The sequence below is a fragment of the Dendrobates tinctorius genome, unplaced genomic scaffold, assembly GCF_039654945.1.
Source record: "Dendrobates tinctorius isolate UK_male_01 unplaced genomic scaffold, ASM3965494v1 ptg000130l, whole genome shotgun sequence".
In the NCBI taxonomy this organism is placed as follows: domain Eukaryota; kingdom Metazoa; phylum Chordata; class Amphibia; order Anura; family Dendrobatidae; genus Dendrobates; species Dendrobates tinctorius.
In genome coordinates, this window is record NW_027361798.1 from 2,129,369 (window position 1) to 2,138,625 (window position 9,257).

Sequence of the window (9,257 nt, forward strand, 5' to 3'; positions counted from 1 at the left end):
TACCTAGGCCAAAGTATACCGGGGGTATAATATACGTAGGCCAAACTATACCGGGGGTGTGAAATTGCCTTGGCCAAACTATACCGGAGGTGTAAAATACGTAGGCCAAACTATACCGGGGTGTAAAATAGCCTAGGCCAAACTATACCAGGGTGTAAAATAGCCTAGGCCAAACTATCCCAGGGGTGTAAAATAGGCTCGGCCAAACTATACCGGGGGTGTAAAATAGCCTAGGCCAAACTATACCGGGTTGTAAAATACCTAGGCCAAACTATATCAGGGGTGTAAAATAGCCTAGGCCAAACTTTACCGGGGTGTAAAATACCTAGGCCAAACTATACTGGGGATTTAAAATAGCTTAGTCCAAATTATACCGGCGGTGTAAAATACGTAGGCCAAACCATACCGAGGGTGTAAAATACGTAGGCCAAACTATACCGGCGGTGAAAAATAGCCTGTGCCAAACTATACCAGGGGTGTAAAATACCTAGGCCAAACTATACCGGGAGTGTAAAATAGCCTGGGCCAAACTATACCAGGGGTGTAAAATAAACTAGGCCAAACTATACTGGGGGTGTAAAATAGCCTAGACCAAACTGTACCGGCGGCGAAAAATAGCCTAGAACAAACTATACCAGGGGTGTAAAGTAGCCTGGGCCAAACTATACCAGAAGTGTAAAATAGCCTAGACCATACTATACCGGGGGTGTAAAATAGCCTAGGCCAAACTATACCAGGGGTGTAAAATAGCCTCAGCCAAACTATACCGGGGGTGTAAAATAGCCTATACCAAATTATACCAGGGGTGTAAAATACATAGGCCAAACTATACCGGGGGTGTAAAATAGCCTAGGCCAAGCTATACCACGGGTGTAAAGTAGCCTAGGCCAAACTATACCGGGGGTGTAAAATAGCCCAGGTCAAACTATACCGGGGTGTAAAATAGCATGGGCCAAACTATAGAGGGGGTGTAAAATACCTAGGCCAAACTATACCGGGAATGTAAAATAGCCTAGGTCAAACTATACATGGGGTGTAAAATTACTAGGCCAAACTATACCGAGGGTGTAAAATAGCCTAGGCCAAACTATACCGGGGTGTAAAATTGCCTAGGCCAAACTATACCGGGGGTGTAAAAGTCCCTAGGCAAAACTATACCGGGGATGTAAAATTCCTAGGCCAAACTATACCGGGGGTGTAAAACAGCCTAGGCCAAACTATACCGGGGGTGTAAAATAGCCTAGGCCAAACTACACCGGGGGTGTAAAATACCTAGGCCAAACTATACCGGGGTGTAAAATAGCCTGGTCCAAACTATACCGGGGGTGTAAAATAGCCTAGGCCAAACTATACCGGGAGTGTAAAATACGTAGGCCAAACTATACCGGGGTGTAAAATAGCCTGGTACAAACTATAGAGGGGGTGTAAAATACCTAGGCCAAACTATACCGGGGGAGTAAAATAGCCTAGGCCAAACTATACCAGGGGTGTAAAATAGCCTAGGCCAAACTATATCGGGGTGTAAAATAGCTAGGCCAATCAAAAAAAGGGTTGTAAAATAGCCTAGGTCAAACTGTATTGGGGTTGTAAAATAGCCTTGGCCAAAATATACCGGGGGTGTAAAATACCAAGGCCAAACTTTACCGGGGGGTGTAAAATAGCCTGGGCCAAACTATACTGGGGGTGTAAAATACCTAGGCCAAAGTATACCGGGGGTGTAAAATAGCCTAGGCCAAACTATACAGGGGGTGTAATATACGTAGGCCAAACTATACCGGGGGTGTGAAATTGCCTAGGCCAAACAATACCGGGGGTGTAAAATACGTAGGCCAAACTATACCGGGGTGCAAAATAGCCTAGGCCAAAATATACAGGGGGTGTAATATACGTAGGCAAAACTATACCGGGGGTGTGAAATTGCCTAGGCCAAACTATACCGGGGGTGTAAAATAGGTAGGCCAACTATACCGGGGTTTAAAATAGCCTGGTCCAAACTATAGAAGGGGTGTAAAATACCTAGGCCAAACTATACCGGGGGTGTAAAATAGCCTAGGCCAAACTATACCAGGGGTGTAAAATAGCCTATACCAAACTATACCAGGGTGTAAAATAGCCTAAGCCAAATTATACCGGGGGTGTAAAATATCCTAGGTCAAACTATACCCGGGGTGTAAATTACCTAGGCCAATCAAAACCAGGGTTGTAAAATAGCCTAGGCCAAACTACATTGGGGTTGTAAACTAGCCTTGGCCAAAATATACCGGGGGTGTAAAACACCAAGGCCAAACTATACCGGGGGGTGTAAAATAGCCTGGGCCAAACTATACTGGGGGTGTAAAATAGCCTAGGCCAAACTATACCGGGGTGTAAAATACCTAGGCCAAACTATACCAGGGGTGTAAAATAGCCTAGGCCAAACTTTACCGGGGTGTAAAATACCTAGGCCAAACTATACTTGGGATTTAAAATAGCCTAGTCCAAATTATACCGGCGGTGTAAAATACGTAGGCCAAACCATACCGGGGGTGTAAAATACGTAGGCCAAACTATACCGGGGGTGTAAAATAGCCTAGGCCAAACTATACCAGGGGTGTAAAATAGTCTCGGCCAAACTATACCGGGGGTGTAAAATAGCCTGGGCCAAACTATGTCGGGGGCGTAAAATACCTAGGCCAAACTATATCGGGGGTGTAAAATAGCTTAGGCCAAACTAAACAGGGGGTGTAAAATAGCTTAGGCCAAACTAAACAGGGGGTGTAAAATATGTAGGCCAAACTATACCGGGGGGGTGAAATTGCGTAGGCCAAAATATACCGGGGGTGTAAAATAGTCTAGGCCAAACTATACCGGGGGGTGTAAAATAGCCTAGGCCAAACTATACCAGGGGTGTAAAATAGCCTAGGCCAAACTATAAAAGGGGTGTAAAATAGTCTCGGCCAAACTATACCGGGGGTGTAAAATAGCCTGGGCCATACTATACCGGGGGTGTAAAATACCTAGGCCAAACTATACCAGGGGTGTAAAATAGCCTAGGCCAAACTTTACCGGGGTGTAAAATACTTAGGCGAAACTATACTGGGGATTTAAAATAGCCTAGTCCAAATTACACTGGCGGTGTAAAATACGTAGGCCAAACTATACCGGGGGTGTAAAATTGCCTATGCAAACCTATACCGAGTATGTAAAATATGTAGGCCAAACTATACCGGGGGTGTAAAATAGCCTGTGCCAAACTATACCGGGGGTGCAAAACACCTAGGACAAACTTTGCTGGGAGTGTAAAATAGCCTATGCCAAACTATACCGGGGGTGTAAAATACCTAGGCCAAACTATACCGGGGGTGTAAAATAGCCTAGGCCAAACTATACCGGGGGTGTAAAATACCTAGGCCAAACTATACCAGGGGTGTAAAATAGCCTAGGCCAAACTATACCGGGGTGTAAAATACTTAGGCGAAACTATGTTGGGGATTTAAAATAGCCTAGTCCAAATTACACTGGCGGTGTAAAATACGTAGGCCAAACTATACCGGGGGTGTAAAATTGCCTATGCAAACCTATACCGAGTATGTAAAATATGTAGGCCAAACTATACCGGGGGTGTAAAATAGCCTGTGCCAAACTATACCGGGGGTGCATACTCCTAGGACAAACTTTGCTGGGAGTGTAAAATAGCCTAAGCCAAACTATACATGGGGTGTAAAATAGCCTAGGCCAAACTATATTGGGGTTGTAAAATAGCCTTGGCCAAAATATACCGGGGGTGTAAAACACCAAGGCCAAACTATACCGGGGGGTGTAAAATAGCCTGGGCCAAACTATACTGGGGGTGTAATATACGTAGGCCAAACTATACCGGGGGTGTGAAATTGCCTAGGCCAAACTATACCGGGGGTGTAAAATACGTAGGCCAAACTATACCGGGGTGTAAAATAGCCTGGTCCAAACTATAGAGAGGGTGTAAAATACCTAGGCCAAACTATACCGGGGGTGTAAAATAGCCTAGGCCAAACTATACCAGGGGTGTAAAATAGCCTAAGCCAAACTATACCAAGGTGTAAAATAGCCGAGGCAAACTATCCCAGGGGTGTAAAATAGGTTCGGCCAAACTATACCGGGGGTGTAAAATAGCCTAGGCCAAACTATACCGGGGTGTAAAATACCTAGGCCAAACTATACCAGGGGTGTAAAATAGCCTAGGCCAAACTTTACCGGGGTGTAAAATACCTAGGCCAAACTATACTTGGGATTTAAAATAGCCTAGTCCAAATTATACCGACGGTGTAAAATACGTAGGCCAAACCATACCGGGGGTGTAAAATACGTAGGCCAAACTATACCGGGGGTGTAAAATAGCCTGTGCCAAACTATACCGGGGGTGCAAAATACCTAGGCCAAACTATACCGGGAGTGTAAAATAGCCTTGGCCAAACTATACCAGGGGTGTAAAATAAACTAGGCCAAACTATACCGGGGGTGTAAAATAGCCTAGACCAAACTATACCGGCGGCGTAAAATAGCCTCAGCCAAACTATACCGGGGGTGTAAAATAGCCTAGATCAAATTATACCAGGGGTGTAAAATACGTAGGCCAAACTATACCGGGGGTATAAAATAGCCTTGGCCAAACTATACCAGGGGTGTAAAATAGCCTTAGCCAAACTATACGGGGAGTGTAAAATAACCTAGACCAAATTATACCAGGGGTGCAAAATACATAGGCCAAGCTATACCGGGGGTGTAAAATAGCCTAGGCCAAACTATACCAAAAGTGTAAAATAGCCTAGGTAAAACTATACCGGGGGTGTAAAATACGTAGGCCAAACTAAACCGGGGGTGTAAAATAGACTAGGCCAAACTATACCAGAGGTGTAAAATAGCCTAGGCCAAACTATACCGGAGGTGTAAAATAGCCTGGGCCAAACTATGCCGGGGGTGTAAAATACCTAGGCCAAACTATACCGGGGATGTAAAATAGCCTAGGCCAAACTATATCAGAGGTGTAAAATAGCCTAGGCCAAACTATACCGGGGTGTAAAATAGCCTAGGCCAAACTATACCAGGGGTGTAAAATAGTCTCGGCCAAACTATGCCGGGGGTGTAAAATAGCCTGGGCCAAACTATGCCGGGGGCGTAAAATACCTAGGCCAAACTATATCGGGGGTGTAAAATAGCTTAGGCCAAACTAAACAGGGGGTGTAAAATATGTAGGCCAAACTATATCAGAGGTGTGAAATTGCGTAGGCCAAAATATACCGGGGGTGTAAAATAGTCTAGGCCAAACTATACCGGGGGTGTAAAATAGCCTAGGCCAAACTATACCAGGGGTGTAAAATAGCCTAGGCCAAACTATAAAAGGGGTGTAAAATAGTCTCGGCCAAACTATACCGGGGGTGTAAAATAGCCTGGGCCATACTATACCGGGGGTGTAAAATACCTAGGCCAAACTATACCGGGGGTGTAAAATAGCTTAGGCCAAACTATACAGGGGGTGTACAATACGTAGGCCAAACTATACCGGGGGTGTGAAATTGCCTAGGCCAAACTATACCGGGGGTGTAAAATACGTAGGCCAAACTATACCGGGGTGTAAAATAGCCTGGTCCAAACTATAGAGAGGGTGTAAAATACCTAGGCCAAACTATACCGGGGGTGTAAAATAGCCTAGGCCAAACTATACCAGGGGTGTAAAATAGCCTAAGCCAAACTATACCAAGGTGTAAAATAGCCTAGGCAAACTATCCCAGGGGTGTAAAATAGGCTCGGCCAAAGTATACCGGGGGTGTAAAATACCTAGGCCAAACTATACCGGGGGTGTAAAATAGCTTAGGCCAAACTATACAGGTGGTGTACAATACGTAGGCAAACTATACCGGGGATGTGAAATTGCCTAGGCCAAACTAAACCTGGGGTGTAAAATACGTAGGCCAAACTATAACGGGGTGTAAAATAGCCTCTTCTAAACTATAGAGGGTGTGTAAAATAGCCTAGGCCAAACTATACCGGGGTGTAAAATAGCCTAGGCCAAACTATACATGAGGTGTAAAATAGCATAGGCCAAGCTATACCGGGGTGTAAAATAGCCTAGGCCAAACTATACCAGGGGTGTAAAATAGGCTCGGCCAAAGTATACCGGGGGTGTAAAATAGCCAAGGCCAAACTATACCGGGGTGTAAATTAGCCTAGGCCAAACTATACCAGGGGTTTAAAATAGGCTCGGCCAAAGTATACCGGGGGTGTAAAATAGCCAAGGCCAAGCTATACCAGGGGTGTAAAATACCTAGGCCAAACTATACTGGGGATTTAAAATAGCCTAGTCCAAATTATACCGGCGGTGTAAAATGCGTAGGCCAAACTATACCGGGGGTGTAAAATTGCCTAGGCAAACCTATACCGAGTGTGTAAAATACGTAGGCCAAACTATACCGGGGGTGTAAAATAGCCTGTGCCAAACTATACCGGGGGTGTAAAACACCTAGGACAAACTATACCGGGAGTGTAAAATAGCCTAGGCCAAACTATACCGGGTGTGTAAAATAGCCTAGGCCAAACTATACCGTGGGTGTAAAATAGCCTAGGCCAAACTATACCAGGGGTGTAAAAGTGCCTAGGCAAAACTATACCGGGGATGTAAAATACATAGGCCAAACTATACCGGGGTGTAAAACAGCCTAGGCCAAACTATACCGGGGTTGTAAAATAGCCTAGGCCAAGCTATACCGGGGGTGTAAAATACCTAGGCCAAACTATACCGGGGGTGTAAAATAGCCTAAGCCAAATTATACCTGGGGTGTAAAATAGCCTAGGTCAAACTATACCCGGGGTGTAAAATACCTAGGCCAAACTATACCGGGGGGTGTAAAATAGCCTGGGCCAAACTATACTGGGGGTGTAAAATACCTAGGCCAAAGTATACCGGGGGTGTAAAATAGCCTAGGCCAAACTATACAGGGGGTGTAATATACGTAGGCCAAACTATACCGGGGGTGTGAAATTGCCTAGGCCAAACTATAACGGGGGAATAAAATACCTAGGCCAAACAATACCCGGGGTGTAAAATAGCCTAAGCCAAATTATACTGGTGGTGTAAAATAGCCTAGGTCAAACTATACCCGGGGTGTAAATTACCTAGGCCAATCAAAACCAGGGTTGTAAAATAGCCTAGGCCAAACTATATTGGGGTTGTAAAATAGCCTTGGCCAAAATATACCGGGGGTGTAAAACACCAAGGCCAAACTATACCGGGGGTGTAAAACAGACTTGGCCAAACTATACTGGGGGTGTAAAATACCTAGGCCAAAGTATACCGGGGGTGTAATATACGTAGGCCAAACTATACCGGGGGTGTGAAATTGCCTTGGCCAAACTATACCGGAGGTGTAAAATACGTAGGCCAAACTATACCGGGGTGTAAAATAGCCTAGGCCAAACTATACCAGGGTGTAAAATAGCCTAGGCCAAACTATCCCAGGGGTGTAAAATAGGCTCGGCCAAACTATACCGGGGGTGTAAAATAGCCTAGGCCAAACTATACCGGGTTGTAAAATACCTAGGCCAAACTATATCAGGGGTGTAAAATAGCCTAGGCCAAACTTTACCGGGGTGTAAAATACCTAGGCCAAACTATACTGGGGATTTAAAATAGCCTAGTCCAAATTATACCGGCGGTGTAAAATACGTAGGCCAAACCATACCGAGGGTGTAAAATACGTAGGCCAAACTATACCGGCGGTGAAAAATAGCCTGTGCCAAACTATACCAGGGGTGTAAAATACCTAGGCCAAACTATACCGGGAGTGTAAAATAGCCTGGGCCAAACTATACCAGGGGTGTATAATAAACTAGGCCAAACTATACCGGGGGTGTAAAATAGCCTAGACCAAACTGTACCGGCGGCGAAAAATAGCCTAGAACAAACTATACCAGGGGTGTAAAGTAGCCTGGGCCAAACTATACCAGAAGTGTAAAATAGCCTAGACCATACTATACCGGGGGTGTAAAATAGCCTAGGCCAAACTATACCAGGGGTGTAAAATAGCCTCAGCCAAACTATACCGGGGGTGTAAAATAGCCTATACCAAATTATACCAGGGGTGTAAAATACATAGGCCAAACTATACCGGGGGTGTAAAGTAGCCTAGGCCAAGCTATACCACGGGTGTAAAATAGCCTTAGCCAAACTATATCGGGGGAGTAAAATAGCCTAGACCAAATTGTACCAGGGGTGTAAAATACGTAGACCAAGCTATACCGGGGGTGTAAAATAGCCTAGGCCAAACTATACCAGAAGTGTAAAATAGCCTAGGTAAAACTATACCGGGGGTGTAAAATACGTAGGCCAAACTATACCGGGGGTGTAAAATAGCCTAGGCCAAACTATACCAGGGGTGTAAAGTAGCCTAGGCCAAACTATACCGGGGGTGTAAAATAGCCCAGGTCAAACTATACCGGGTGTAAAATAGCATGGGCCAAACTATAGAGGGGGTGTAAAATACCTAGGCCAAACTATACCGGGAATGTAAAATAGCCTAGGTCAAACTATACATGGGGTGTAAAATTACTAGGCCAAACTATACCGAGGGTGTAAAATAGCCTAGGCCAAACTATACCGGGGTGTAAAATTGCCTAGGCCAAACTATACCGGGGGTGTAAAAGTCCCTAGGCAAAACTATACCGGGGATGTAAAATTCCTAGGCCAAACTATACCGGGGGTGTAAAACAGCCTAGGCCAAACTATACCGGGGGTGTAAAATAGCCTAGGCCAAACTACACCGGGGGTGTAAAATACCTAGGCCAAACTATACCGGGGGTGTAAAATAGCCTAGGCCAAACTATACCGGGGGTGTAAAATAGCCTAGGTCAAACTATACCCGGGGTGTAAAATACCTAGGCCAATCAAAACCAGGGTTGTAAAATAGCCTAGGCCAAACTATACCGGGGTTGTAAAATAGCCTTGGACAAAATATACCGGGGGTGTAAAATTCCTAGGCCAAACTAAACCGGGGGTCTAAAATAGCCTAGGTCAAACTGTACCGGGGGTGTAAAATAGCCTAGGCCAAACTATACCGGGGGTGTAAAATACCTAGGCCAAACTATACAGGGGGTGTAAAATAGCCTGGGCCAAGCTATACCGAGGGTGTACAATAGCCTAGGCCAAACTATACCGGGGGTGTAAAATAGCCTAGGCCAAACTATACCGGGAGTGTAAAATACCTAGGCCAATCTATACCAGGGTTGTAAAATAGCCTAGGCCAAAC